Source organism: Canis lupus, chromosome 17 (genome assembly GCF_048164855.1).
Source record: "Canis lupus baileyi chromosome 17, mCanLup2.hap1, whole genome shotgun sequence".
In the NCBI taxonomy this organism is placed as follows: Eukaryota; Metazoa; Chordata; class Mammalia; order Carnivora; family Canidae; genus Canis; species Canis lupus.
Window position 1 is genome coordinate 3,847,555 of NC_132854.1, and position 17,419 is coordinate 3,864,973.

General features: G+C 39.4%; 1 protein-coding gene and 1 long non-coding RNA gene across 6 annotated transcripts in view; one reads left to right on the plus strand and one right to left on the minus strand.

The window, feature by feature from the left end:
- Positions 1–17,419, minus strand: part of MYO16 (myosin XVI) — a 480,319-nt gene that overhangs the window by 192,812 nt on the left and 270,088 nt on the right. The window lies entirely within an intron of this gene.
- Positions 1–17,419, plus strand: part of LOC140607838 (uncharacterized) — a 60,189-nt gene that overhangs the window by 20,959 nt on the left and 21,811 nt on the right. The window contains exon 4 of one of the 5 annotated variants that reach the window (XR_012009749.1): positions 14,842–15,331. The exons of the other annotated variants lie outside the window; for them this stretch is intronic. This is a non-coding gene — a long non-coding RNA (uncharacterized lncRNA). Of the gene's footprint in view, positions 1–14,841; positions 15,332–17,419 lie in introns of those variants that run through there. 5 annotated transcript variants of the gene reach the window in all.

Consider the following 17,419-nt stretch of genomic DNA (forward strand, 5'->3'; position numbering starts at 1 on the left):
TTGGACTATCTTTTGTAAATTGGCATCTGTCAAAATAAAAACATCCTTGGTGATACAGAAATTCTGTAGCTCATTTGTCTTTCCAAGGAAATGTTTCTTCCAACCTTACATCAAGAAGACAGATTCCTCTCCTTTGCTTATAGTCTGTGTTGGTTGGTAGGAGGCTGTGAGACCCAGGAAATGCACATCACAAACAGATCCCTGCACAGCAAAGAGAGGGCAGGCTTAAAAGGAGAGCGAGCTCTGAATGCACATTTGCAAGATATGTTTTGGCTCTTGCCGAGCCTGAGTTCACAGGGGCGATGGTGGGTCAGATACATGCCCAAGGTCAGTCAGAGAGTGCTCAGGACAAAATGTAGGGAAACTCAAAAGATGTCAGACCCCACCAGGTGAGACTGGTCTGGAAAGCAGAGTAAAGCCAGGATTCCCAGCAGGGGTGGGTAATCCAGGCACTTTGGGTGGGAGTCATTCCCTGGACACCATCAAACGCCTTCATCTGCGATGTTCTGTGATCTTCAAAGAAGAGGGATGATGACTAACTTTGGGAAAGGGGCCCCCTGTGTGTGAACAGAAGCAATGCTTGTGGTGGTGATCCCAACACAGGCAGAGTCTAGACTCTCAGTGGGGAACTAGCCCTTCTGTGGAGCTTGGATTTGTTGGGGTAGAGCCACCAGAAGAGGTGAGTCAACGAAGGTCACGAGTATGAGTATTTATAGGTGCCAGCTGATCTGCAGCTTTTAAAATTTATCTGTCAATGATGGTACTACCAGTTCTAGTAAGACTCAGGGATCCACTGAGTTTGATGCATGTTAGCCTAATTTGTGAAGGGGAGGGCCAATTCAGAGGTGGCCCATCATGGTGCAAAGTAGTTAGAGCACAAATGCAGAGGGATGGTTTCTTCGATAACATGTCACAGGAGACACTATGGAGCTGCCAATGAAGCCTCAAGAGCAGGCCATTCAACTCCATGGGTATTTAGGAAAATTCCTAGAACAACTAGACCTTCTGGCTAACTAATACTATTTTCCTTTCCCTTGATGTTAGATCAGTGCAATAAGAATGCTCTAGAAAGTTGTGTTAACTCTTGGCAATGAGAGGTGATGAAGGACTCACAATAATCGCTTGGCCAGTCGAAGGAGAAGTCTGTGGCTAGCTCCTCTCTATTTCATCTTATAACTGAATGGTGTGGTGAAGCCTCACCATGTGCTTCAGCCTGCCAACAGTTAGGAACCTAGGACTTGGTGCCTATTCCCAAGCAGCTTGCAGTGGATCTGGGGAGTGGTGAGCTGGGAGAGGTCAGCCGCTACTCTCCTAACAGTGAGTTCTTTGCATACTACTAACACTTGTAGAAGACCTGAGTCTTGGAAGGCAAGTTGCTTTGGGTTCCAGGGATCCTTCAGTTTTTTTAAATTGGCTATCAACGAGTTTCTCAAATATGTCTTCTGTCCTCTGGTCAACTAAACCTGATGCTCTTCGCTCCGGTTCAAAGCTCCTCAGCACGTTGTGCTCTATGCGTCTCCAAGAGAATGCACAACTCTTTCTTGGCCGTATATAAACCCTTTCTTGAAAACGTTTTGTTTGATGAGCTTCTTGGACTAATATTCCATAGAACTCATTCTCTAGAAAATACCATCCTAGTGTGAATTTCCCAATTCTTTTTGTGGTTCTGATCTAAGGCTCAGGTGGGGACAGAAGATGAAGTGAAAAGGAGGAGGAGAAAGGGAAGAATGGAGAAAAAAAAGTCAGTTGTATATTTGGTGTTTGCTTCTCTACTTCAAACCAGTTTAGGTCATGATAATTTAGGTAATTATAATTGTTCTGATTTAGTCTTTGGCCCTGAGATACACGCAGTTTTGATTTAAAAATGCAACTATTTGCAACTATTTGATTTAAAAATGCAACTACTTTTTATTTTAAAATGCAACTCTCTACTGAGAGTATCAGTAAAAAAGGTGTCTTTTTTTAAATTGTCAAAACAAAAATCAAATACCATGTGACATAAAACCAATCCAGTGTTAGCCACCCCAATCAGAAAACTGTATCCTGGGGTCCTGCAACTTATGAATAGGCCCAATTTATCCAGCAAAATATATTTTAAGAGCTACCAAATATTTAAGTATAACTGTTATTTTCCAACTTACCCCGACTGGGAATCACAGACTCCTAGGTCTTGAAACCAAAAACAAGCCGGAGACCCATGAAGGTCAAGCTTCCATTTGCAGGCACATGAAATGAGGTCATTACAATATTAGGGATTGGTACAATTAAGTTTCACAAGACATCACAGTTTTGCTGAAGATTTCTTCAGTGTTAAGTGTCAGGCTCAAAATAGGAATCCAGATCTCTCGCTTCCTATTACACTTTTAAAAAGGTAAAACTCAGATAAATGATAAAATGATTATAATCAACATAGCATTTCAACCCACTAGCTAGAGACCACAGGATACAGTGCTGCTCCATCTTCTTACATGCTCTTCTGTTTTCCTGGGTCTCACGAGATGTAACAGACACACAGTACTGTGTGTACCATGTGTCCCACATGCTGAGTTGATACATGTGTGCAAAAGGATCCTGCTTCTCTAATAGAGTTCCTTTTCTCCATTCTAGTGATTCTCTTTGCACCCATACCCTCCCTCTTATGAGGTTCTAGCTATGTAGGGTTTTGAAGAGTACTTCAGGATGTGTTTGCAATTTAATAGGAAGTTTTGAGAAACCTAAGTCTTCCTTACCCAAAGGTTAGGGATTTGCGGGCCAAGAAGATGAGGCAACCGAGAATTTGGGAAGTGTGTGTGCGGGGGGAATCTCAGCATCTCTCAAATGACCCCAGAGCTGGAGAGCTGGCTTTTCTCCAATTTGCATACTCACAGTTTGTGGTTCAAAGTAGGAGCTATAAAAATTAAATTAATTAGACTGTGATTTGTGGCAAGCGGATGCTGCTGGATAACTGACCATCCCAAAACTCAGTGACTATAAACAATACATATTTATTATGATCCCTGAGTCCTCTGGCAGGTGTGGGATGACCTCACCCAAGTGCCTGGGGTTGGCTGGCTACTGGCTGGTTTACAGAGTGTCTCTCACTGAAAGCGAGCCCAGACTTAAGCACATGGGAGTGAACGGGGATCTAAAAACATAGACTCACATAAGGGCTCAGAATTGGTATATCAACATTTTTCTGTATTCTCTTGGCTACAGCAAGTCACAAAGGTAGCTCAAATTCAAAGCGAGGGGAAGTAGACTTAAGTCTTGATAAGAAAAGTGCTGAAAGTCATGGCCAGAGAATAAACAACTGGGACCGTTTTTGCAATCTACCAAAGCCGCTTCTCCTGAGAGTGGCTTCTGACTAACAAATTTATTAGTTCATTCACCTTTTCAATGAATATATGCAGAACACTTGCTTTTGCAAAGCACCGTGCAGGCTGCTGAAAGCCCAGATACAAAAAAAGCAGAGAACAACCTTACTCTTGGGTACATGTCCATACACAAATATTTTAAACTTTAAATAATTTTACTGGAAAAAAATAAATCACCTATATTTCAAAAGGGAATTTAAAACTTTAGTTTTAAAATTATGCTTCCTTACCACTCTTCTGTCATGAATGTGGAAAGCATTTTGGGGAATACTCAGGGTTTGATCCCAACATTTTGGAGTTTATACATCAAGTCCATCATTTCCAGGCTGTGTGACTAAAGTCACTTACTAAACCTCTCTGAATTCCAATTTCTGTACCCAAAACAGGGAGACCGCAATACTTACCTTATGGCTAATGTCAATATTAACTGCAATAATCCTCAGTTCAAAGCTCAGCTCATTTATAGGCAATATCCAATACATGGTAACCATAATTGTGCCCATTTTTTTATAAGCACCCCGCCTTTTTAAAATTTTATTTATTTATTCATGAGAGACACAGGGAGAGAGAGAGGCAGAGACACAGGCAGAGGGAGAAGCAGACTCCATGCAGGGAGCCCGATGTGGGACTCAATCCTGGGACTCCAGGATCACGCCCTGGGCCAAAGGCAGGTGCTAAACCGCTGAGCCACCCAGGGATTCCCTATAAGCACCACTTTATAACATATCACATCCACACGGAAGTCAGGCTTGGAAATGTATTTTTAATAAGATGGTATATATGTGAAGTGAGGAAAGTTAAAAAAGCACGGAGCCGACAAAAACTAAAAATGTCGAAAAGCACATCTTCCTCATTTAGAAAATTGCAATGGAAAAAGGCAAATGATATTTAAATAGTGGTCCTGCCACTTCCTCCCCGGTGTTTTTCGTGGGGAGAGGCAGGGTCACCAAGCGCCAGAATGGGACATTCTGCTCTCGTTTCTGTGTGGCACTGCAGCATTATTTATTCTGGCAGAACTGCCACTGTGCTCAAATGACAGGCACAGGGGAGCATAATAAATACAGATTTGGTGAACTCTATTGAGCAGGACAGGTTATCAGAGGGTTGAAAAGAGGCCAAATGCATTTCCCCAGTTAGAAATGAAGCAAGAGAGCGGGCATGGCTAGCGATGCAATGAATTTTATCCTTTGTATAAAATATACAAGCCTTAGCCTCTGCAATCTTGGCTCGAGAAAGAGCTAGAGAAGTAGAACGCTAGAAGGTTTTTTATTAGCCTTATAAATCACTGGATTTCTTCACATTTTGTTGAATCTATTTGGGTCTCCAATAATATTTGCAAATCATATGATAGTCATTATCAAAAAGGAAAAACAACGCCTGTTTGATACTAAAAATGTCATATTCTCATAGTTATGACAAATCTTTTTCTTCCATCTCTTGAAAACATGTACTTAAGGAGAAAGTACATAATTATTTATTGGTTCAATAAGCTGTGCTGTTCTTGAAACAATTTATCACATTATCATGATTAATATTTAAATTTAACCATTATTGCATCCACAGTATATGGTAATTTTTATAACAAGGGTGGTAAAATTTTAACGATTATTTTGTATTTATTATATGGTAATTTAAAATTATTTCTGAGCATTTTAACATACATGATGCTTTGGCAAAACTCTAATATCTTTCATGCCTCTTGATCCTTCTATTTGAAAAAAATGGATCTCACAAAATAATGAAAAACAAATGTACAATTACAGAGAAAAGGTTCTTAGCTCTTCAGGAAATCATTATACATATGGGTGTTTTGGTAAGGAAATGGAGCAGAAGGAGAATTATTTAGAAAGCAGGTTTGTCTCAGATATTTTGCTAAATTGTGTAGTTTTCGTTGTCATGGCAATAGCACCATGATTTAAATAAGTCTATACAGAAATAGAAGTCACTCATACTATATTCATAAGAATCAAAGAAATCTCATTATTTAATGGGAAAAAAACTTCCCAGTTTGGATAAAGGAGGGAACAACATGGTGTGTCAAATTTATTTTTCTGACAAACTGTTTTGTTATTTTATCCATGAAACAGCATAAAGACAAAATATTTAGAACTAAACAACAAAGGGAGCATTACATGAGAAGCGTCTGGAAGGTGTTAGGTCCTTGGGAGGTGCTTTATAGACTTAGGCTCAGCAAAATCATTGAAAAATAGGAGATAAACATTTCACTCAGGGAGTCGGAAAAAAAGGGAGCAAAATTCAAAGAAAGTTGAAACAGAGATATAATGAAACTTCAGGACCTAGTAAAACAAATAACATTAATGTAAGAAGTGAAAAAAGTGATTTTTTTAAGATAAATAATTCTTATAGGCAAGTTCCAAGCAGGATTCATCAGTGATATTGGGGCAAAGATATAAATACCAGGAATGTCAAAGTTGTCAAACTACAGCTACAGGAGAGGTTGAAGGATTATAAAACAAAGCTGTGATTTAGTTGATGAATACATTTAAAATATTAAAGTGGAAAATTTTCTAGAAAATTTAAATGACCCAACAAAAGAAACAAAACAATCTGATTAGACCTATAGACTTTAAAATAATTAGTATTCAAAAGGCAATCCACCCTCCTCCTCCCTAAAATATTTTTTTCAAAAATATTTTATTTATTTATTCATGAGAGACACACAGAGAGAGGCAAAGACATAGGCAGGAGCCTCATATGGAATTTGATCCCAGAATCCCGAGATCACGCCCTGAGCCAAAGGCAGATGCTCAACTCCTGAGCCACCCAGGAGTCCCCCTAAAAGATTTTAGAAAGACTTGCACCAGACATTCAAGGCACATATCATCCTCATTTAGCACAAACTATTTTAGAGAGGAGAGAAACTGAGAAAGCTACCCAATTTACTCTTTCACATAAACCTGATAGCAAAGGATTGTATAAGAAGGAAAAAAAATGGAATCTCCTACCACCAATGAAAATAAATGTAAACATCCTTAATAAAGACTAGAAAACTGAATCTAAGACACCATGCCCAAATAGAGTTCACATTATAACTGAATTATTCAACATAAAAAATACACATCAATATAATTTGCCATATGAGCAAAAAAAAAAAAAGGAGAGAGTTATAGTAATCTTAATACAAAGAGGAAAAACATTATACAAAACTGATCATCCTTGATTGAAAACACTCAGGAAAAACTACCTACTGGAACCCTAAGTAAACAGCTTACCCAATGGCAAATATTTAAGGATACTACATTAATTTGGAAAGAAAAGAATATTCACTTCACCACAATTTATCAACATTGTACTGACAGTGATAGCCAATGCAATACAAGAAGAAATAAGAGACAAGGGAAAAAAAGTAATTATGATCATTTACACTAGAAAATAGATAGTCCATGGGAAAATTATTAGAACTAATAAGAAAAGTCAGCAGGGTTTCTAGATAGAAGAGCAACATATGAAATGCAAGATTGAGAGTTCCAATAAACAAATTTAAATGTAATTGAAAAATAACAAAAAGTATGAAGTACATAGAAAAAAATCAAATAAAAATGTTCAAGAAACTGATAAAAAGTACAAACGTTATTTAAGGAAAAAGTATTTGAATAAATAGAACTATAGATCATATTTATGGAAGAATCAATAATCTAAAGACACCAATTCTCATATTAATCTATAAGTACATTTCTAGTCAAAATCCCCAAAGAACTTTTTATGAACTGAGTCAAAGTGATTATAAAATCCATGTGCAAAAATAGAGACCCAGAGATAACCGAATCCAACATGAAAATAAAAAGTTATTATGAGAACTTACTTATTAAAACAATATATTATTGATACAGTTTTAGTAAAATAGATTAAGAATGAGGAGGAGTGAAAAAAACATTTCTAATAATTGGGGATAGCTGGGGTAGGGATAATGGACTATGTGACTACAAAAATATAAAATTATATCAATGCTTCATATGAACAGAAGTTCCTGATGTATTGAAAGTCTATAAGGGTTTTAGGAAAAAATGTAAGATGACCTTGAGCATAGGAGAAGGACATTTATGACAGGCCTCTAACGTCAGACTACTGAGCATCATTTAGCAAATCTCGCTGTGCATCTCTACCAGCACCATCACCATGGGACGGCGGAGAACCCACAGTGCCAGGTTCAGCCTCACTCATAATTAGGGAAATGCAAACTAATGCTCTCCCTACAATCCTGCCACTAAATATATACCCCAGGGAAAATTCTAAACATATATTTCAGGAGACATGTGCAAGGATGCAACGCTGTTTATAATTGATAAAAAAAGAAAAGATACTTAAGTGTCCCTTGAAAGGGAGATAGATGAAAATATTGTGTTATTTTCATCAGAGTGAATTAATGCAGCAGTTAAAAAGACTGAATTAGCTTTTTATGTATCAATACAGATAACTCACAAAAGCCGTGTGGATTTAAAAAGGGAAGTGCAGCATAAATGTACTGTGGATAGCATTTCTGCAATACTTAATGGCTCACAATATTATAGATTTGTAATAAAAAAAAACCAGCATCTAAACAAATTAAAAAAAAATGTTGGAAATTTACACGGAATTGATAACATTGTTGTCTCTGGGGTGGAAGGGGAGGAATGAATCTGTGTTGGTAAACAAAAGGACATTGAGGTTTTAGCTGCAATTTCCTCTTTCTTCTATGTTAATAAAAATCTAAAGCAGAAGGGGCAGATGCTAGCAGTGTTAATTCTAGAAGTAGGTAAGTGAGAGACTTGGCTATACTTCTCTGTACTCTTCTTGATCAGTACATCTCCCCCCGCCTCCAAAAAGAGACTGTTAATGAAGAAAGATATCATATGTTAAATAGTGGGGGGAACCCTGGATAAGTCTATTTTCTTTTTCCCACAAATGCACAGCAGGTGTTTGAGTATTTCTCTGAGACGTTTGGGAATTAATAACACAAGTTCAAAACAATAATTTTTAAGACAGAAGTACTTTACATTATAATTGATAAGATAACGTACAAAATATCAAGGACCAACTTCTAATTACTTGTGAACTGATAGTCTAGACGTTTAGATTATCTTTCTTGCAAATCTTGTTGACTTGTAATATCCATCAAAGAGCCTAAATCTTCATGGTCATTTAACTAAATTTTTAAGGGAGTAAAGTGAAACTAATAAATAAACATCTGGCTTTTAATCAGATTCATTTACACCTTCAATCCTAACTTCAGAAGCAAGTTTCATTTTGTCCCAGGTTTGTATCTATAAAGGAGGACAGATAATCTCTATGATCTTTTCTGAACTTTTTGTTTTTTAAAGACTTTATTTATTTATTTGAGAGAGAGAGCACAGAGGCAGAAGGAGTGGGAGAAGCAGACTGCCCGCTGAGCAGAAAGCCAGATGTGGAACTCAATCCTAGGACCCTGAGATTGTGACCTGAGCAGAAGGCAGACACTTAACCAACTGAACCACCCAGGCGACCCCCTTTTCTGAACTTTTAAGAGGATTTTATAAAATACCTAACAAATGAGAGTGAGAGAAAGAATGAGATTTTACTTAGGATTATTAAGTGAGTTTCAATATATTATCTGGTCAGATGTTTTCTTGGAAAAATTAATTACCAATTTATCAAAATAACAGTGAAAAAATTTACTTTCTAGATATTTTCTTCTTAGCCTATTTTTCTATCACCATGTAGATTGTTTCTTCATTTATTTAATACTCAAAAAAAAATGGAGGGGCATTTCAAATTCTCCCTATGCTTCCTTGAGTGTTACAGGGAAGATGTGTGTGGTTTGGCAAAGAGATTTAAATTATTTTTAATATTCCTTTACTTTGCAATGGTCACTGAGCCCTGCACCACCCCACACCATTGAGAGTCACTACAGATTACCTGTTTGGTGATGTGGTAGTCCCAAAGAGCAGAAAACACTTAAATCCATAGTCAGGTGTTAACTGTACAAGTTCTCTTCCATACTTGAAGTGATGGAGGAGTGCGGATATTCTGAAAAATCATGTCCCTTGTTTTCAGTAAAATCCTTCCTTTTCATCTGACTCAGGAAGGAGGAAAGCACATCCTATTTGAAGTCTCCAGTTGATCAGACAACAAATAGAAATAAAAGGCATTCAAATTGGCAAAGAAGAAGTCAAATTCTCCCTCTTCGCCGATGACATGATACTCTACATAGAAAACCCAAAGCCTCCACCCCAAGATTGCTAGAACTCATACAGCAATTTGGCAGTGTGGCGGGATACAAAATCAATGCCCAGAAATCAGTGGCATTTCTATACATTAACAATGAGACTGAAGAAAGAGAAATTAAGAAGGAGTCAATCCCATTTACAATTGCACCTAAAAGCATAAGATGCCTAGGAATAAACCTAACCAAAGAGGTAAAGGATCTATACCCTAAAAACTACAGAACACTTCTGAAAGAAATTGAGGAAGACACAAAGAGATGGAAAAATATTCCATGCTCATGGATTGGAAGAATTAATATTGTGAAAATGTCAATGATACCCAGGGCAATTTACACGTTTAATGCAATCCCTATCAAAATACCATGGACTTTCTTCAGAGAGTTGGAACAAATTATTTTAAGATTTGTGTGGAATCAGAAAAGACCCCGAATAGCCAGGGGAATTTTAAAAAAGAAAACCAGAGCTGGGGGCGTCATAGTACCAGATTTCAGGTTGTACTACAAAGCTGTGGTCATCAAGACAGTGTGGTACTGGCACAAAAACAAACACACAGATCAATGGAATGGAATAGAGAATCCAGAAGTGGACCCTCAACTTTATGGTCAACTAATATTTGATAAAGGAGGAAAGACTATCCACTGGAAGAAAGACAGTCTCTTCAATAAATGGTGCTGGGAAAATTGGACATCCACATGCAGAAGAATGAAACTAGACCACTCTCTTGCACCATACACAGAGATAAACTCAAAATGGATGAAAGATCTAAATGTGAGACAAGATTCCATCAAAATCCTAGAGGAGAACACAGGCAACACCCTTTTTGAACTTGGCCACAGCAACTTCTTGCAAGATACATCCACGAAGGCAAGAGAAACAAAAGCAAAAATGAACTATTGGGACTTCATCAAGATAAAAAGCTTCTGCACAGCAAAAGAAACAGTCAACAAAACTAAAAGACAACCTACAGAATGGGAGAAGATATTTGCAAATGACGTATCAGAGAAAGGGCTAGTTTCCAAGATCTATAAAGAACTTCAACTCAACACCAAAGAAACAAACAATCCCATCATGAAATGGGCAAAAGACATGAAGAGAAATCTCACAGAGGAAGACCTAGACATGGCCAACAAGCACATGAGAAAATGCTCCGCATCACTGGCCATCAGGGAAATACAAATCAAAACCACAATGAGATACCACCTCACACCAGTGAGAATGGGGAAAATTAACAAGGCAGGAAACAACAAATGTTGGAGAGGATGCGGAGAAGGGGAACCCTCCTGCACTGCTGGTGGGAATGTGAACTGGTGCAGTCACTCTGGAAAACTGTGTGGAGGTTCCTCAAACAGTTAAAAATAGACCTGCCCTACGACCCAGCAATTGCACCGCTGGGGATTTACCCCAAAGATTCAGATGCAATGAAACACCGGGACACCTGCCCCCCGATGTTTCTAGCAGCAATGTCCACAATAGCCAAACTGTGGTAGGAGCCTCAGTGTCCTTCGAAAGATGAATGGATAAAGAAGCTGTGGTCTATGTATACAATGGAATATTCCTCAGCCATTAGAAACGACAAATACCCACCATTTGCTTCGACGTGGATGGAACTGGAGGGTATTATGCTGAGTGAAGTAAGTCAATCAGAGAAGACCATTATATGGTCTCATTCATTTGGGGAATATAAAAAATAGTGACAGGGAATAAAGGGAAAAGGAGAAAAAAATGAGTGGGAAATATCAGAAAGGGAGACAGAACATGAGAGACTCCTAACTCTGGGAAACGAACTAGGGGTGGTGGAAAGGGAGGTGGGCGGGGGGTGGGGGTGACTGCTGACGGGCCCTGAGGGGGGCACTTGATGGGATGAGCACTGGGTGTTATTCTATATGTTGGCAAATTGAACACCAATAAAAAATAAATTAAAGGGCAGCCCCGGTGGTGCTGCGGTTTAGCGCCGCCTGCAGCCCAGGGCGTGATCCTGGAGACCCTGTATCGAGTCCCACATCAGGCTCTCTGCATGGAGCCTGCTTCTCCCTCTGCCTGTGTCTCTGCCTCTCTCTCTCTGTGTGTGTCTCTATGAATAAATAAATAAAATCTTTTTTTAAAAAATTAAAAAAAATAAAACAACAGATAAAAAATAAAATAAAATAAAGCCTCCAGTTGGAGGGAATGATGGCAAGCCCTCAGCTAAAGCAGAGGCGACCTATCTGTGGGTAGCATGGCAGGGTAATGACACTGTTGTGCCCTTTTGAGAATCTTGAGTTCGAGTGATGGACAATTCTCATCACCCAGGATGCTCACAATGGCTGCCACTCTGGAGAAGATTTATCTCCAAACTTGTAGCACAAAGAGTTACCCTGCCCAGTATGACCTTGTTTCCTTGCAAAAGATAAAACAAATTATACCTTCCTAAGAACCATTTGTAAACATTATGGCTACGTTCTACATAGCCTTTTAAAAGTCCTTTTAAGAAGCCATAGGTTGCACCTGACATTTAAAAGAAAAAAAAAGTCTTCTGGCTAAATAATTTAAGAACGATACAGAATAATGTAAACTCACACACACACACACACACACACACACACACACACCCTTGATTGGAATCTATGTTTATGCATCCAGTGAAACACAAGGAGCAGGTGCAGAAGTAATGACAAATCCCCCTCATGGCAAGCAAATAAACAACCTAGAGACAGGATTTGAAACTTTCATAAGACAGTAGGTAAAGTATAGATGATCTGTGCAAACAGGGCAGGTATGAATCGTAATCCAAAAGATATTTTTAATGGCTTGCCTGCAGCACAGCAGAAAGATGCTCTGCCTTAGCTGCATTCAGGCCTCCTACCACATTGCAAACTGACTTTCTGTCACTGATGGACGAAATCCTTGATAAAGACTTGATTACAACTAAAAGTCTAATCTATGCAATATAATCTTACAGAATACATGAACCTGCTTACTGTTATATTAGTGTTTTAAAAATTGTCACTCTATTAGAAAGTATTTCAAGGTATTTTTTTTAATCACAGATTTTATCTAAGATTTTAAGAGATAATTTTTAATTAAAATAAATCTCAACAACAAAATCATTACCAAAGGAATTTGAATTAAACATCCTCAAGAGCTAACAGGAGACTAGGAACTGCACTTAAGGTATTAATTCAGAATTTTTAAATTTCTTTGATCAACAAATTAAGAAATTATTACAGTCTGGGCACATGGATTTTGTTTTGATGGGTGAGGTCTATTAATCCCCAGAAATTATGTGAGGGACTCGGTGCCTGTGTGTGTGTTTATGCCATTCACCAGATTCTCGAATTAGATTCTGACCCAAGGAAAGACACTGTAACATTTCATAAGTACATTAAGTGCTACCTGATTACATCGAAGAGAGATAAATGGGTAATCACAACAAATTTGCCTACAAATTCTAATAAACAGGAAAAATATTACTTTCCACTTAAAATCCTTGGAAATCCAACAAACGTGTGCATATGCACCAATAAATATTCAAAATTAATAGTTTATACTATTAACCAAATTCTTAGCAGAACAAAACAAAAGATAATTCCCAAATAAACTTAAGCCATATATCTAGTTGACCCAGTTAATCCACTGTATTTTTTTTCCTTTTTTTTAAATCCACTGTATTTTCATTTCAGAGCACCAAGGTAGAGACTGGCTCTCTGCCACTCAGTTAGACAGTCTTCAGACCAAATACAGATTATCCAAAATGCTGACATGGGTTTCTTTTTTAAACCAGCCCGCAGAACTCTCCAAAGCTATAATTACATTTTCCCTACATGAAATATTTGTTCTCTCTAATTAAGAAAGAATAGCACGTTTCATCTCTTGAAGGAGTGCAATTTTTCTGAAGATGAACATTAACTTGCTCGTTACAATCTTAGTGCAGTTTCTCTATGTTCATTTAGATGCTCACATCCTCTCCAGTGTTGTCAATGCTGGAGAGGAATGGACTCACCTGGCATCACGACAGCACTTAAAATTTACGTCCCACTGGATGTGCTCTTCTTTTCTTATTTCAGAGAATGTGTCATCATCTGTGACCCTCAGGGGAGCTGCCCCCACTGCTGTCACCACCGTCCTCTGCAATGACCCCAACCAGACTGCTGAGGAGCACATGGGCCATTTGGCGCTTGGGCTGGTGGTTCCATGCTAACTTACAAAATGATTTTTCCTTACTATTAAAATATGAGAATTGAGAAGCAGGATAAGATGCAGAAAACATCCTACTGATGATTTCAGGAATCAAATCGTTGAATTGATATGTGAATTCAAAGAAAAAAAGAAAAGAACTGAAGAAAACTTCAACTTCTCTCTAAAACAGTCTGGCTTTCTTTCTCACTGGTATATCTGTGCAACACTTTGGTTGTTATTCAAACCCACACTACACTTATCCTGGGCAGCAGTGGGGGTATTTAATAGTGTGAGAAATCTCACAAGTGATTTCTTTTCAATAGCCTCTTTTTTTTTCTCTCTCTCTCCATAATCAATCTAAGGATGGAAGGACAAAGACTCTGGACATTTCCTGGGGTGGTGACCCCCTACCTCCCAGGAAAAGACAGGATTATCTTCATACTTGGAGCCTTCCTCCCAATTGGACCTTATTCCCCCACCTGTCCCCAGGTGCCCAGAGCATCAGCTCTCTGTTCCACAATGCTTCCTCTGCCCCACAGCTGGAACCTAGTCCAGGCACTACACACTCACCTATCCACAAGTAGGAGCTGGTGTCCTGTCATGTGAGTTTTTCCTCAAGGAACTCCTACTGTCTAGGAAATATGATTTCTAATCCACATGGACCTCGTTTCTGTAATAATAGAGGAGCACACACCGCTCTTTGCATTAGCCAGGCTCTCGGCAAGCAAGTCATGGATGTGTCAGCACGGAAAGGCATAGAGGATAGAAACTGATCGATGCAAATCCACTGTCTCTGCTTTTTGTAAAGAGACTAAGCAAACGTAAAACATCTCTCAGAGTTCAGAGTGTATGTGAACGGCGACATTGCTATTTCTAAAGAACGACAGATTTCCTCTAGTTGCCACTCTCCAAAAGAAGGTCACTGAACCAAAAGTCAATGAAAGACACTAGACCATAGCCCGGCTTTCCAACACAATGTCCACTGGCATCTCTTCAGAACCCTCCATCTCCACAGACAAATCTCCATAAACCAGAAGCCTTTGCAGCCATACCCACGAGGATTTTACCGAAGCAGCCATTCCCACTGTGTCAGGTGCAGTGCTGACAACTTGGTTCCCTCTCCTCATCCTCAGATAACCCTGGACACCAACCAAAGTTCTCTGGTAGCCAGGAGGCACCAGCTTACTTACATGAGGACTCAGGATGAAGATGAATAAAATGAACCATCGGTTTTGGTGTCTGAAGACATTTCTGGGGAACTCTTCCGAAGTTTCTATAAGTCACTGAAGCGGAGTGTAATTAATCATAAAGTTTCTAAATATTTATGTTTAGCTCAACTAAAATATTGTAAGAGCGTAATACAGTATAAGCATATTTAAGAAACTGAAGGCTCAGTGCAAACCCCCAAATCTCCATATGCATGCTTGAAACTCAATTTATCGCATATATTTGCATGCTAAGTTGTGCTGCCCAAAAATGTGGATTTCAGAACAAACAGACGTAAATGAGGGAATGACCAAACACACAAGTAGGTAAGTAAGTAAAATGTACCATCAATACCACTCCACTGTCTGGCCTCCTCATCTCCATCCGCTAACCATCTATAACACTCCATCTATTTATTCTTAGGGTGTGTCCATTGCTAAAAAGGAATACGCTTCACAGGCTTTGCTTCTCAGCTGGCCACATGAACGTAAACCACTGTATTCAGAACATGTGCTAAAAACGAGTGAAATAAACTATAGGTGTTGGTGTCTGAGACACTTGCGCAACTGTCCCAAGGTCCCTACAACCCCTCTGCTGCTCGAGAACCTCCTAGCTTGTAGTCACCTCTGTGAGCAGCCAAGTCTGCACCAAAACTCTGATGGAGGTTTCACTTTAGAAGAAAGTAGTGATTTTAAATCTAACATTGCCATTTCAATCGTGGGGACGTTAGTATGAAACAGGTCCAAGTTTCTGAGCTGCCAAAATTATTTTATCATTTTTTTAAATCAAGGTATTTATTACTCATTCTGCTTTAGTTAGAATCACCAGTATCATCTTGTTTTAGAATCCTGGGAAGGTGTGGGGACCAGCCCGCTGTGGTATGAGCCTCTGCTGAATGGACTGCCCCAGGCAGAGGCGACACATGGGTAACGGATGAATGATTGTCCTTCTCACACCTTGAGGACTGCAGAAGGAGAGGTATAGTGTGGGAATCTGTGAGGAGCCCGAAAGGGTCAGGGATGACCATCCTCCGGCTATCAAGACATCCCTCACTTCCTTGTCCCTCCCCTCATCTCCCACAGTAGCTATAGGCACCGAAGCCCACTTTGCTCCCTTCCTGGAAGGTACTGAGCCACCACCATGAGCCCAGTAGCAGGAGAGAGGACTCTGATTTTGAGACACTTTTTTTTTTTTTACTTTATTTATTTTTTTTAAATTTTTATTTATTTGTGATACAGAGAGAGAGAGAGAGAGAGGCAGAGACACAGGCAGAGGGAGAAGCAGGCTCCATGCACCGGGAGCCCGACGTGGGATTCGATCCCGGGTCTCCAGGATCGCGCCCTGGGCCAAAGGCAGGCGCCAAACCGCTGCGCCACCCAGGGATCCCGAGACACTTTTTTTTTTTTAAGATTTTTTTCTAAAGATTTTACTTATTTATTCATGAGAGACACAGGGAGAGAGAGACAGAGGCATAGGCAGAGGGAGAAGCAGGCTTCCTGCGGGGAGCCCGACATGGGACTCAATCTCAGGACCCCGGGATTACAACCTGAGCTGAAGGCAGACACCCAACCACTGAGCCACCCAGCTGCCCCTTGAGACATTTCTAATTTCTGTTCCAACAGGATATTTGGTGACTTAAAGGATTCACAGCACTGTAATTTGTGAGCAGAACAGGCTTGGGACCTACCTGTTTTTTCCCAGGGCCATAAACATATTCTCCTCATATGACACTCTCTAAGGAAAGGTGAGGCATGAGAAAAACATGTGTTTTCAGTACATCACAAATCACTTTTTAATATGGTGGTTACACCAATATAAGTAATAACACCACAGATCTGAAAAGTTGGACAATTTTACTTATGTTGACACAATAAAAGAAATGCTTTCTTGTGGGCAAATGTAATATTGTCCACAATGTTGCTTTTTCAGATGAAAGGTACATTTAATGTGTCTCCCTACTATCTTTTTCAAAAGGCTTGTAATGTTATTAAGTAAAGGAACAACAGGTATTTACAGGTAAGCCTTTCCATTTTGAATGCTCTGCTAAAAATGTCCAACCAATATCACAAAATGGAGAAAGATTTCTACAATGTTGAGGCAAGAATAATTCACGGGAGTAGGGAAGTAGTAAGGAAATTTATCCAGAATCCTCTCTATGCCACAAAGTTTGTGCTTGAGATGATGTTCTGGAACACAGCCAGTAGACCCTGGAAAAGAACCTGCTTAGCGCTGCAGGAAGACTCACTGTCAGAAGTATAGGGGTGACAGTCCTCCAGTGTTTGCACATCATGTCTGCAATCACAGAGCAGACAGGTGACTGTGCCCACTCAGGAGGTAGGAGAAGCGTAAAGCTGAAGGACACTGTGGTTTCCTGATCAGGAAAGTTGACTCCCTGGGAAAAAGGGACCCTGGGAATCATCTTAAGGACTCCTGAGAAGCAGACCACCATGTTGGTCTGACTGCAATTAATGAAGAATCCAAGGAAAGACTTCTCCTCGGGGAGAA